The sequence below is a fragment of the Triticum dicoccoides genome, chromosome 3A, assembly GCF_002162155.2.
Source record: "Triticum dicoccoides isolate Atlit2015 ecotype Zavitan chromosome 3A, WEW_v2.0, whole genome shotgun sequence".
In the NCBI taxonomy this organism is placed as follows: domain Eukaryota; kingdom Viridiplantae; phylum Streptophyta; class Magnoliopsida; order Poales; family Poaceae; genus Triticum; species Triticum dicoccoides.
In genome coordinates this window covers 760,913,539-760,926,984 of record NC_041384.1, presented here as the reverse complement: position 1 = coordinate 760,926,984, position 13,446 = coordinate 760,913,539, and the positions used below count along the sequence as shown (strand labels likewise).

At 41.5% G+C, this 13,446-nt stretch overlaps 1 pseudogene; it reads left to right on the top strand.

The window, feature by feature from the left end:
• Positions 1-708: 708 nt before the first annotated feature.
• On the top strand, positions 709-12,000 carry LOC119270783 (annotated as a pseudogene).
• The last annotated feature ends 1,446 nt before the right edge of the window (positions 12,001-13,446 follow it).

The following is a 13,446-nucleotide window of genomic DNA, read 5'->3' as shown; positions in this document are numbered from 1 at the left end:
TTCCAAGTGCTCCCTCAGAGTTTGTATTAGCATACTGTAACACTATCTCTTTCTAAGAAATAAAACCCATGCTTTACCCCGCAAAAGAGGAAGAAATACTCCTTAGGTAAGGTTAAAAAACATGTTACATCTTGAGACAGAGGGAGTAGAAGATGGTATCCATTTTGAATTAGAAAATGAATGAATGAATTCGGGGGACGACGGAAATAGGAAAAATGAATTAGCGGGGCAACCAAAATGGGAAAATATACAGTACTGTAGCCTAGCCTAGCCAGGGGTCGTCGCCTTGTCCTTCCTCCTCTCCTCCTCAGACCAGACGGCGGGCCAGACTCCAGACTCGAGTCGAGACTGAACCAACCCGAACCCCAACCCCCGCGATTCGAATCCCCTCGCCTCGGAGCGACCAGCCAAGCCCGGATGCTGCCGCCGACGACCACGACGAGCGCCTAGGGTTAGCCCGCCGCTCCAGCCCTCCCCGCATCGGGGAGATCTCGCGCCCGCCGGGATGCGGCTCCACGACGCGCCGTCCAAGCGGGCGGGCGGGAGCGGGCGCGTGGCCGCCGTGGGGATGCCCCCGCCGCGGGCCATGTCCGCCGCGCCCTCCTTCTCCGGGGCCGCCGCCGCGTCGTCCGCGTCCGCGCGGAAGCCGCCCGAGCCGCTCCGCCGCGCCGTCGCCGACTGCCTCTCCCCGCCGGCCCCGCACACCCACGGCCCCGCCGCCGCCGCCGCCGAGGCCTCCCGCACCCTCCGGGTCAGTTCTCCACCCATCTCCCTTTCATAAATCTCGGCTCCTCCTTGGTTGGTTGCCCTACATGTGCACTACTCCTTCGCGTGCTTGCCTATAGCTAGGAATCACGTCGATTTGCCACCCACGCGCCAAGCGACTCGCCGGTGGCTAGGTTTGGTAACGGCGCGCGCACGCTCGGCTCTAGCTGCTGCTCTGAACCCCAGTCCTGTTGCAGAGGAAGCAGCAGCTTGCATTTGGTTCAGTTGTCATCTTGTATCTCGCGATACGACTAGGGAATGATGCACATAATTGGTGCCTACAGTTCCTTATTGGAACATGCCAGACGCCAAGGAACGACTCCATGTACATGAATGATATGAGTCTAGCCGGGAACCACGGCGATATGCCCCTCGCACTAAGCGACTTGCGAACGGATAGATTTGGCAATGGCACGCTCACTCGGCGCTGACTGCTTTTCTGAACCCCAGGTTGTGGAGTTGCCAGCAGCTTTTTGATTGTCGTCTTGTATGTGACGCACCAGTGGCATTGCACAATGCATTGAATGATGCATAAAATTGGTGCTTATAGTATTAACTGGAACGCGCCACCCACTTATTTCCAGTGACGCTGAAAAACGGTTCATGTCCACGAGTGATGTCACTGGGTAGTTTGTCATGCCATTATTTCATCATATTTTGGTATCTACCCTTTCACGATTAATGAATACAACACATGTCACTTAAGACCACCGACCACCGTTTGGAATCAAAGGGCGCTTCCGCCTTGCCTTTTGCACATAAGCACAAAACACGTTGACTATGTCTGTTTACAGGCACCCCTCTATGACACACATTCAAGGTGTTTGCCAAAGAAGCAATACCTAATTACTGTTTTGGCAAATTATGACTTGCAATCTAATGTGAAGTTCTTTCTCCTTTTGACCATTTGTTGCATTTTCTGTTTGGTTGCTCGATTTGTTAATTGTTTCATATATCCGTCATGATTCATCACTGCCCAGCATATTTAGCTTCTCTGCTTTCTCTCTTGCGAATGGGATTCGGTAATGGCGCATTTGGCACTACCTGCTGTTCTAAGACGCAGTTGGAGAGAAACCAGCAGCTTATATTTGGTTTGCTTGTCGCCTTGTATGTCATGATAATACTGCACGGCGCAATGCACTGAATGACATACAAAATTGGTGCCTGTAGTGTTGACCTCATCCATCACCAATGCAAAAAGATAAGGGCTCAAAGCTGACCCCTGATGCAGTCCTATCTTAATCGGGAAGTCATCGGTGTCGACATCACTTGTTCGAGGTGATGTCGACACCGATGACTTCCCGATTAAGATAGGACTGCATCAGGGGTCAGCTTTGAGCCCTTATCTTTTTGCATTGGTGATGGATGAGGTCACAAGGGGTATACAAGGAGATATCCCATGGTGTATGCTCTTTGCGGATGATGTGGTGCTAGTTGACGACGGACGGGGGTAAATAGGAAGTTAGAGTTATGGAGACAAACCTTGGAATCGAAAGGGTTTAGGCTTAGTAGAACTAAAACCGAGTACATGATGTGCGGTTTCAGTACTACTAGCTGTGAGGAGGAGGAGGTTAGCCTTGATGGCCAGGTGGTACCTCGGAAGGACACCTTTCGGTATTTGGGGTCAATGTTGCAGGAGGATGGGGGTATTGATGAAGATGTGAACCATCGAATCAAAGCCGGATGGATGAAGTGGCGCCAAGCTTCTGGCATTCTCTGCGACAAGAGAGTGCCACAAAAGCTAAAAGGCAAGTTCTACAGGACGGCGGTTCGACCCGCAATGTTGTATGGCGCGGAGTGTTGGCCGACTAAAAGGCGACATGTTCAACAGTTAGGTGTGGCGGAGATGCGTATGTTGAGATGGATGTGTGGCCACACGAGGAAGGATCGAGTCCGGAATGATGATATACGAGATAGAGTTGGGGTAGCACCAATTGAGGAGAAGCTTGTCCAACATCGTTTGAGATGGTTTGGGCATATTCAGCGCAGGCCTCCAGAAGCTCCAATGCATAGCGGACGGCTAAAGCGTGCGGAGAATGTCAAGAGAGGGCGGGGTCGACCGATTTTGACATGGGAGGAGTCCGTTAAGAGAGACCTGAAGGATTGGAGTATCGACAAAGAGCTAGCTATGGACAGGGGTGCGTGGAAGCTTGCTATCCATGTGCCAGAGCCATGAGTTGGTTGCGAGATCTTATGGGTTTCACCTCTAGCCTACCCCAACTTGTTTGGGACTAAAGGCTTTGTTGTTGTTGTTGTAGTGTTGATTGGAATTGGAATGTGCCGCCCACTTATTTCCAATGACGCCGAGAAACGATTCATGCCCATGAATGACATAACCGCGTAGTTTGTAATTTATTTGACCATACTCTGGTTTTGTATTGTTTCATGATTAATGAATGGAACATGTGTCGCCTAAGATCACCGACCACCGTTTGAAAGGAAAGCGCGCCGGTGTTGCCTTTTGCACATGAAACATGGACACACTGGCTTGGTCTGTTTACAAGCTCCCTATATGACATACATTCAAGGTGTTTGCCAAAGAAACAAAACCTGACTACTGTTCTTTTGCTCATTATGACTTGCAAGATACATGAATGTTATATTCGGACATGTTATCTGTCAGTTGCTATATATAACTGCATGCACATCATCTAATGTGAAGTTTTTGACTGGTTAAAAATATAGAAATTGTTGAATCCTTTTGATTGTTTGGTTAATTGCTTTATTTGTTAAATTATTTGGTATATCCATCATGGTTCATCACTGGCTAGCATATTTTGGTTATCTGCTTTCTTGTTACCGCTGTTGGTATTTGGGCTATTGATGGCAAACAAAGTTTTGTAATGCAGCAAGATTCTTTTAACTCAACTTCTGCACATGTATGCCATTTCCTGATGAGTGATCTTATGCTGGCAGGATTATATAGCTAACCTATCAACCATTGATATGGCTTATAATGTCCTGATTGACCATGCTCTTGCAGAAAGAGATCGGAGGTATGCTTTTCCCTTTCATTTCGCCTTTTCAAGCTCTTTCCCCAGTTCACATTACAAGTGGTAAAGATTCAGCATAATGTGCTCATGTATCTCGTGTTTTTCTTGACAAACTTATCTAGCTCCTGTGTCATAAGCTACAACTCCTTAGCTTGTTTCTGTACGGCATACAATAATTAATCAAGTAACGATAAGGATCTGTAATACTTGAAATTATTCACAATTTCCTTGCCGCATTTTGATTTTTTGAGCTGCCGTATCTATAAGAATATAATGCCCCTCAAAATTGAATATTATATTTCCTAACGTGGACAATCTTTTCAACCAGCCCAGCAGTTGTCCCAAGATGCGTGGCATTGTTAAAGAGATATCTTATCCGGTAAGCTGAGTGTCAATTGTCAGCATCTCATGCTTATTCTTGAAACTTGCTTGCACTTACACTAATACACTGTACAACTTTGCGTGGTAAGGTATATTCCAAGGGTGCAAACGCTACGTCAAATCGACATCTTTTGTGCAAATACCATGGCAAAGTATGACCCAGTGGCAGGTCACAGAGCATCATCATTTGGCCAGAACATTGGATCATCTGCAGCTTTGCCAAATTCCTCTCTTGTTGCCCCACCAATATCGAACTTTGCTTCAGCATCTCTTGTGAAATCTTTAAACTATGTCCGCTCACTAGTTGCCAGGCATATTCCAAAGTTATCATTCCAACCAATTCCTCAGTCTCTGGCATCAGCCTCTACAAAACAGTCGCTTCCTTCACTTTCATCATTTTTGAATAGGTCCTTACAGTTGAATCCAGAAGCTGTTACCAACAGAGAACATCTTGAATCAAAGGAATTGCAAACTGCACCCGATTTAACATCATCAGCAAGTGAAAAGGTCGATGGTGGAGAGCATGGATATGATACCAAGTATATATCCTTCGACATTCTAAATTGGCGATGGCATGTATATGGTGAACGTCAAACATCAAGATCTGCCAAGGAAAGGTATTTCTCTTGTGCTTATTTTTTACTTTCAGTTTGCTTTGGTAGACCAGACTGTCATGTCAGTACAAGACGCAATGTGTTCTCTACCTGTTTTTTGTCACACTGGAGCATTCCAGTCATTCTAGCCGTAATGAATGGAATTTAAAAGTATAATGCTGATAGTCGTGCAAACACTAACTGCATTGTTTGTTTCATTTATCACCAGCAATGATCTTGCAGGCCTTCAAGATTTTCATACACATGGTTTTCTTGAAGTTGGTGCTGCGGCTCTTCTAGTAGGGGATATGGAGGCAAAGATTAATGATCAACAATGGAAATATTCTGTTATCCAGGAATTTCCTGATATTGATTTATTGCAACCTTCAACTTCGACAGCTAGCACTTTTGCGTCATCGCAGGGTCATCTGAAAGCAATAACTGCCTCAAAACGCATGAAATCGGGCCCGAGCCAAGTTTGGTAGGTTTTTTCTTCTTCTTTAGGTTATCATGTATATCAGTGCCACATTGTGGCGAAACCATATATTTCCTTTCATGCATCATTTTGGTATTTCACATAGAACACATTCTCCTTCTATCCCCTGCCCTATTCCCTTTCCAGTTTCGCTGAGATGGGTATTTTGAGAAACAGCTTTCTGTATCTGTGCTGACATTTCATACTTCATTAAGAACCAACTCCTTGTCGCTAAGCCAGTAATTGGAGCATATTAACTTGTAGATTTTTTTGTTTAAATTATTGATATCAATAATTAGTCTAAGTGGTATTAAGTGTGTCAACACTTACTTTTTCTGCAGGGTGAACGTACCTGCAAATACATTCCAGCCTCGAGCACGTCCCCTTTTTCAGTATAGGCACTACAGGTATTCCCTTCTGCTTTTATTTAGCATAGCATTTTGTATAGGAATGTATATGTTGAAGTCTGCGTACTTTTATAAGGTCAGTATTGCATCAATGTAATTGAAATACCCTAAGTTGATTGCGTCTGAAATTTTTCTGCCACCATATGCACATGCATGCTGTAGAAAAACAAGATGGAAATAGTGAGACATGCAATTTTGGGATTCTGAGTAAAATCTTTACTTAATTAACAAAGCCATGGAGAGATTCCAAGTTGTATTTTGTCAGATAACTCTCATTTGCCTCTATATTAAATATTTTCTTGTTTATAGTACTTCCTCCGTTCCTAAATATTTGTCTTTCTAGAGATTTCAACAAGTGACTACATACGGAGCAAAATGAGTGAATCTGCACTCTAAAATATGTCTATATACATCCGTATGTGGTAGTCCATTTGAAATCTCTAAAAAGACAAATATTTAGGAATGGAGGGAGTAATACTCCTGTATAAACCATATAGCTAAATAATACTGTGTTTCAGTTTGAACTTTACTTGTCTTTTGATTGTGTTGCATCATGCCTAACAATGTGCTCACATGCATCTGTTGCTCTTTGTGGTACCTTGTTTCAACAGTGAGCAGCAACCCTTGCGATTGAATCCTACTGAAATTTCTGAAGTCATAGCTGAAGTTTGTTCAGAAACAACTTCAAATGCAAATCAGTTTAATGCTCCATCAAGATTGACCACCCAGAGTCGGCAACCTTCAGCGGATGTGGCATTTAGTGTCCTCATTAAACTTGTTATTGACATGTATATGACCTTACACGCTTATCTTTTCATTCTTTTTACCTCCAGTTCACACATCGTGTTTGCATATCTAGTTTTTTCTACTTCTGTCTCCATTATTGGTATTATAGTGACAGCATGATTCTTCTACTTTTATACCTAATATTACTGCTGATATCAGACCTGAACAACTTACTGTTAATAGACAGTATATTTTCTTTACTATGGATGCATTTCAATTGCAAAACATATGCTCTAATCTAATGCAAAGTTTTTTTATGACATGAATATCTATGTGATATGACCTGCCACATTGTCATCATTGATCTGAACTGCCTATTGTTCTGCTACTTTTTTCTGGTATAAGCATGTCTCTGTTTTACTTGGGTTGTCAGCAGGCTGTGTGCTTTGCTTCTATGAAATGTACTTCTAGGCTGATGCACGCTGCACGCATACTAAAGATTTCCATGTTTGCCATATTTCTGTTATCAAATTAGTAGTTTGAGTAATGAATGCATGCATCAAAAAACAACCGTTGCAAGATGTGAGCAAATATTTATCTCAAAATGTCATAGAACTGTACTTATTTAGGCTTGGTGTTAAAGCAACCTTTGCAACCATAGAAGTACACTTATTAAAGGTTTTGATAATATTTGTTTCTCTTCTTTGGTTCAGGTATATGATGGACTCTGAGGCTGCTGCTCCTCTGACACTTTATATGCTTGAGGTGTTATACTCTGCACAGCTGTATCCCAAAACAGATCATGTGAAATATTTCTAACATTTTTTAATGTTTCAGGGCATGTTAAGCTCTCAGAAATCACCTGCCAGAACAAAGGCTTTCGATCTGATTCTGAACCTTGGGATTCATGCACACCTGCTGGAGCCTATGATAGTTGAAGATGCACCACTTATTGAAAAAGGTGATACTACAAGCAACTCTTATCTGAACAATGAGTATGGACCCAATATGGATGAACAGAGGGAAGCGGAACCTGAAGAAGAGCAAAGGATTAGTCCTGCTATTGATCAGTTTGAGTCATGGCTTCTCAAAATACTATTTGAAGTTCTCCTTCTCTTGGTTCAGGTGATTGTTACTTTTAGAATATTGAACTTGTATGCATTTTGGTAGTCATATTGACCCCTCCTCTTAAGCACAAGGGAATGTGTACTATATTCATCTACGTGCACGTGCAAGCATGTTTACACCACAACATATAGATTGCTCCATTTTATGCTAGGCTGGTACATACAATACCTTTATTTGTTACTTCTGGTTTTGTAGATGGAGGAGCGCCAGGAGATCGTGTGGGCATCAGCTTTAAGTTGTCTAATTTACTTTGTTTGTGATGGAGGGAAAATCATCAGGAGCAGACTTGGAGGTTTGGACATAAGGGTAAGGAAACACAGGTTTTTTCATGTATTCATTCTTTGAGTCGTGTGCTTGGACCCTATTTGTAACATTTTGTCAGTCTTGTTATTCGCATGCCTTTGGACTAACAGTGTTCAATACTTCACTTCTAGATGATACCCGGCACTTTGTTGCGGCAATGTGTTGCATCAGTGGTATTTGATTATATGGAACATGAATATTTGGAGTAATAATATGAGAACTAAAACTGTAAATACATATGACTTATTGTGTTTGATTGTTGTATATTTGTAAAATATAAATAGCATAATAGAATGAACATTCGCATGCATATTTGCATGTTGAGGTGGTTTTTTTTCTATGCATGATTGCATCTTGTGGCGAGTCTTTTACAATGCATGGTGCATTTTGAGGTGGCATGCTTGCATGCCGAGAGAAATAGGTAATTGAGGGCTAGCCATTTATATATAGAAAATTGGAGTTGTAGTTGAAACTATAAACCTTTATGTCTCGTTAATGCTAAACATATTTCAGTTGAGCATGTAGTATGGATTTCTGCGTACATGGCAAGATGTGCATATTTTTATTGTTATTTTATACTCACAAATGAAAGATGGAAAATAAAAATAACCAATAGCAGCGGTACTGAAAATAATTGAATCTACAGGTTTGTGTATATTATTACTGGTGTTGATGTCTTCCGAATGTATGGGTTGGGTGTAGAATGCTATTCCAGCACAAGATTTTTCTTTGATAGCAGGCTGTGAAATGCACTTGGACATCTTCTTTTATATATGTGGTCATGCATTTTTCTCATATATTTGGCGTATGAGCCTGTTTGACCTTCATCTGGCATAGGTTTCTAAAAATGTGTCTGTTTACTACATCCTCTGTTCCTAAATATAAGACGTTTTGGCAGTTCAATTCAAACTGCCAAAACGTCTTATATTTTGAAACGGAGGCAGTAGTTTACAGCAATTTCTGTAAATTGTGCTATTTCTTGCTGTCAAAGAAGGGTTTGAGAACCACATGTGCATTTTTTAAATCCTGAACAGGTTGTTAAGACTCTTCTTGAGATTAGTGTGGAACATTCATGGGCAAAAGTAGTGCACAGCAAGCTCATTTGCATGCTGACAAATATGCTGTACCAAGTACCAGATGGGACTCAGAGTGGTGCACTTGATACACATTTTGTTCCCGAGCGGATAGATCTTCTTGGTGGAGTTGACTATATCTGTCTTGAGGTTAGTGTTGCTCTTATGTTTAGATAATACTATGCTGTTTCATGTCTGTTTACAACTGAGCTGTATGTCTATTTGACTGCAATATATTATTATCTTAGTATCTCAGTACTGCACAAAGTACAAGCAAACATTAATAGGCCAGAAGATAATCCACACCTGCTCCGTAGGCAAGTAAACCCACCAGCGCTTCACTGCCATGTAGTTATGTTGGTTCTTTCCATCTGCAGTTAATCTTAGCTATTCCATTATGGTACTAGCTGGAATATCCCATTCCATTCAATAACTTTGGATATCAAAGTCTCCAATTCATTTTGTCTCAAAATACTGGTCAATATCGTCTGGAATGAAGGGGATCGGCTAGTTGGTACTGAGTGGCGAATGGCAACTGCAATCATATGCGGAATTTTCTTTCCTTGTAGGTTCGCACTGAACCCCAGGAATATATCTGAACATAAATAGGACTTCTTATGCTTAAAACAATTTTTACTGCACCTAGTGTCCCACGTGTGGTTGGCAAGATGGGTATCCCAGAAAAACTGGTGATGTGCTGTATTATTTACTTGAGAGAAAAGTTCGGTCAATCATAGATCCATAAAATCTGCGCCAATGGTCACTACTATACTATCTCAAACCAACAAATTCCATGAGATAACTGATGGTCCTTAAAATCAGAATTATTATCATGCAATGCTAATCCATTTCAGTATCTGTTTCTACTATTCATGATTGTAATTTTTCTTCGTCTTAATCTAAGTTACCTTTTCATTTACAGTATTCACGAGCCAACTCAAAGGAAGAGAAGCGGGATTTGTTTTTTGTTCTTTTTGACTATGTAGTGCATCAAATAAACGAAACATGCTTGGCTGCTGGTCTTTCAACATATACTTACGATGATGCTCAACCCCTCGCTTCCCTTCTTGCATCCGCTGATGCTCCGGAGGCCTTCTATATATCTGTGAAGCATGGTGTTGAAGGTGTTGGGGATATGCTGACAAAAGCTATATCTGCGGCATTATCACAGTCAGCAGAATACGAGCAATTAAACGCGGTAAGGTCTTTTTCCCCTAGTCTTCCCCAACAAGGACTGCTATCTTTTCTTACAATGCTAAGAGTCGACGGTGTTTTTTACATGAGAGTAGACAGTGTTAGAGACTAAACTAGTAGTTAGTACTTAGTACAGCTGTTGAGCCTTTGTTAAATTGCTCTACATACGTAAAACGTCATGTTTGAAGTTGCGCAAAGTAAGTTGTATCCACAACATTGAGAGTCCCTACAATCAACTCTAGTGTGTATGGTATGTGATGGTTTGCGCACGTTCACATAAATAGGCAGTAGTCATGACCACGAATCCACATTCTTGTCTTAATTAACCGTTAGGTCCTGCAACATGGTCTTATTCACGTTTATTTGTCTGACTTTGTTTCATGGTAAAACAATATGAATATATGTCAAGATTCTCCCTTATAAGGAGTGCTCCCTCCATCCAAATTAAGTGCGTCAATTAATTTGGATCGGAGGGAGTACATAATTCGGAATTTTATTTTTGAAATACCATTTACTGTATTGGTCATGATCAAAATTTCAATATTTGTAGCTTCTGGACAAGGTTATCAGGAAACTTGATGGAACTGTGAGCACATTTTCAAGGATTGACAATGAGTTTGCTTATATGATCCAAGTAACAAAATCCTTCAAGTGTTTCAGCAGCATTAAAGATGGATCTGAAGATGGTGACGTTGCATCTAGGGCGAGGCTTTGCTGGGCTACTTTGCACTCACTTCTTCACTCACAAATTTCATCATACAGGCACCATGGATATATTTGGTTAGTTGAATTGCTCCTCTCGGAAGTAAGTGAAGAAACAGATGGCTCTGTTTGGTCTAAAATCCAAAACCTCCAGGAGGAAATTAAAGATGCTGGGAGCCACGACACCTCGTGTCCAGAAGTTTCGCTGCCCGTTTGTCTGCTGTGTGGGCTTCTGAAATCAAAACACAACTACATCAGATGGGGATTTCTATATGTTTTAGAGAAATTTCTGATGCGCTGCAAATTATTATTGGATGACAGTGACATGCAGGAGCATTCAGTTGCTTATCATAGCAAAAACCGTCTGGACAAAGCTTTTGCGCTTATAGATGTTATGAGTACTGCTTTGCTACTTGTGGTTCAAAATAATGAGACAGACCATATCAACATCTTAAAGGTGACTTTCTTTTACCCAAAATGCAGGCAGTTCGCCTTTGCACTGCAAGCTAGCACTATCTTTGAATATTAAAGTTACTTTCTTAAAAGTTAATACCGACAATGAACTATTTACAAAATGTAATTTCTCAAAGGTAATAGGTAATTTCTAAATGCAGATTATAGTGCCCTCTACATCCAGTTAACTGCTAATAGTTAGTTGATCTGTAGCCAATCTAATTTCTATACATAGTTGTTTACCTCTTAGATCTCCTGTTTAATACTGGTCTAAATCAACCATTAGTATTCTTAAGTTATATGATCTATCCTCTAATTTGAAGTTTCCTCATATAGATGTGTGACATGTTGTTTTCACAATTATGTTTGAGGCTTCCGTCCACAAATGTGATGCAACTTGGCGGCCTTCAATCCCTTGGTCAACTTTTTGGTTGCACAACTAAGAACATCGAGTGCACTTTGGAAACCCTTGCATCACACAAAACCATAGGAACGAAGAGCCTTTCCAGGAATGAGACATTGCAAGATACAGGGATGAATCAATCTACTCAATCCGCTCTGCTCTGCGAAACATCAATGGCAGCACTACTTCTGAAAGGTCTTGCGATAGCTCCGATGCAGCTCGTAGCCCTTGTGCCAACTTCATTATTTTATGGGCCATTGATGGAACTTGAAGGCGCTGCCAGTGATGATATTGCATTGGGTATTGCTGTTGGTAGCACAGGAAGAGGCAATATCCCTGGTGCTACATCAGATATTAGAGCAGCGCTTCTTTTGCTTTTGATTGGTAAATGCACAGCTGATCCAGAAGCACTTTCGGAAGTAGAAGGCAATGAGTTCTTCAGGTAATCTTTTGTAAGCTGCATATCTTTGTTTGAAGTTGGTGTATATAGCTAATACTTGATGTTTGTCCCTTCTCCACTCGACACCAACAGGGGGCTTCTAGATGATACAGACTCAAGGGTGGCGTATTATTCTGCTGCCTTTCTCTTGAAGGTATGCTTGTCAGCAGTTGTTGACTGCTCACTGACATTCTTGTTGCACTTGGCCCTAATAAAGTTTTTGGTTGTGCAGCGGATGATGACAGAGGAACCAGATGTCTACCAACGGATGCTTCAAAGTCTCATTTCAAAAGCTCAACAGGTTGATGCACTTTTCCTATCTCATCTTGTTGGGCTGAAATTTGAAATATCACAGGATTATCGTTCGCATGTACTCCCTCTGTCCCATAATAGTCAAAAAACGTCTTATATTATGGGACAGAGGGAGTACCTGTTATCAGATTAGTTCCTGCTAACACATTCAGGCGGTATATTTCTCACAATAAATTTCGTTCCACACATGCATATGGTCTCTAGATTAAGTTGGCACTGACATTTATTTGCGTTGACTCCAGTGTAACAATGAAAAACTTCTGGAAAACCCATACCTTCAAATGTGCGGAATATTGCAGTTGTCAAATGATCTAGGAGTTCAATGATCACCCTGGTTTGACATTTCAATGTACAAAGCTTTCAGTGAGAACTGGTGCCATCGATCATTTTTGTTGCAGAAGAATCCGTATCTGAATTCCTCTGCTCCAAACTATGAAAAGGTGTGTGCTGTTGAATTTCATCGTATCCCCAATCTTCACTCGCCTGCTCTGCACCCCGTTCTCTCTTTCTCTACTTCGGGGTCCTTAACAGATTTTGTCAATTTTGCAGATGTTTGAGTGGACCATGTAAATTACCCGCTTCTGCCGTGCTTCTGAATTTCTTTATTCTTTATTAGATCTGAATCAATATTCCATCTGGGGGTTCGGTCACTGTCATTCGCAAGACGAGATGGAGCTGAGTTAGGATGAGATGGTATTAATAAGCATGACAGCTGCAATTTTCTAATGCAGCGTTGAGATTGAGCCGGCTGGCGCAACTTTTTTTGCGAGAATGCTCGGTTCAATAATGGTAGTTTGTATGTGTGTTTTGATTCATGCTCGCCTTTCCCGTCGTAAGTAACAGAGGGATAGATGTTTGTGTTGCTAGTGTAATTGCCATCTTGAAGTAAACTTGGCGGTGAACTTCTTGACTGACAGCTCTTCTGATCCTTAGATCTTTGTACCCTGGGCTAAGTGTACATGTGTAGGGTGAACAAAAACAGTTTTGTTTGACCTTATTCAAATATACCTTTCTGCAACATATTCCTGAACTTTTAACTTATTTTATATTTCCTCCGTTTCAAAATATTTGAAGTTCTTGGTTTATTGTAAGGCAAACT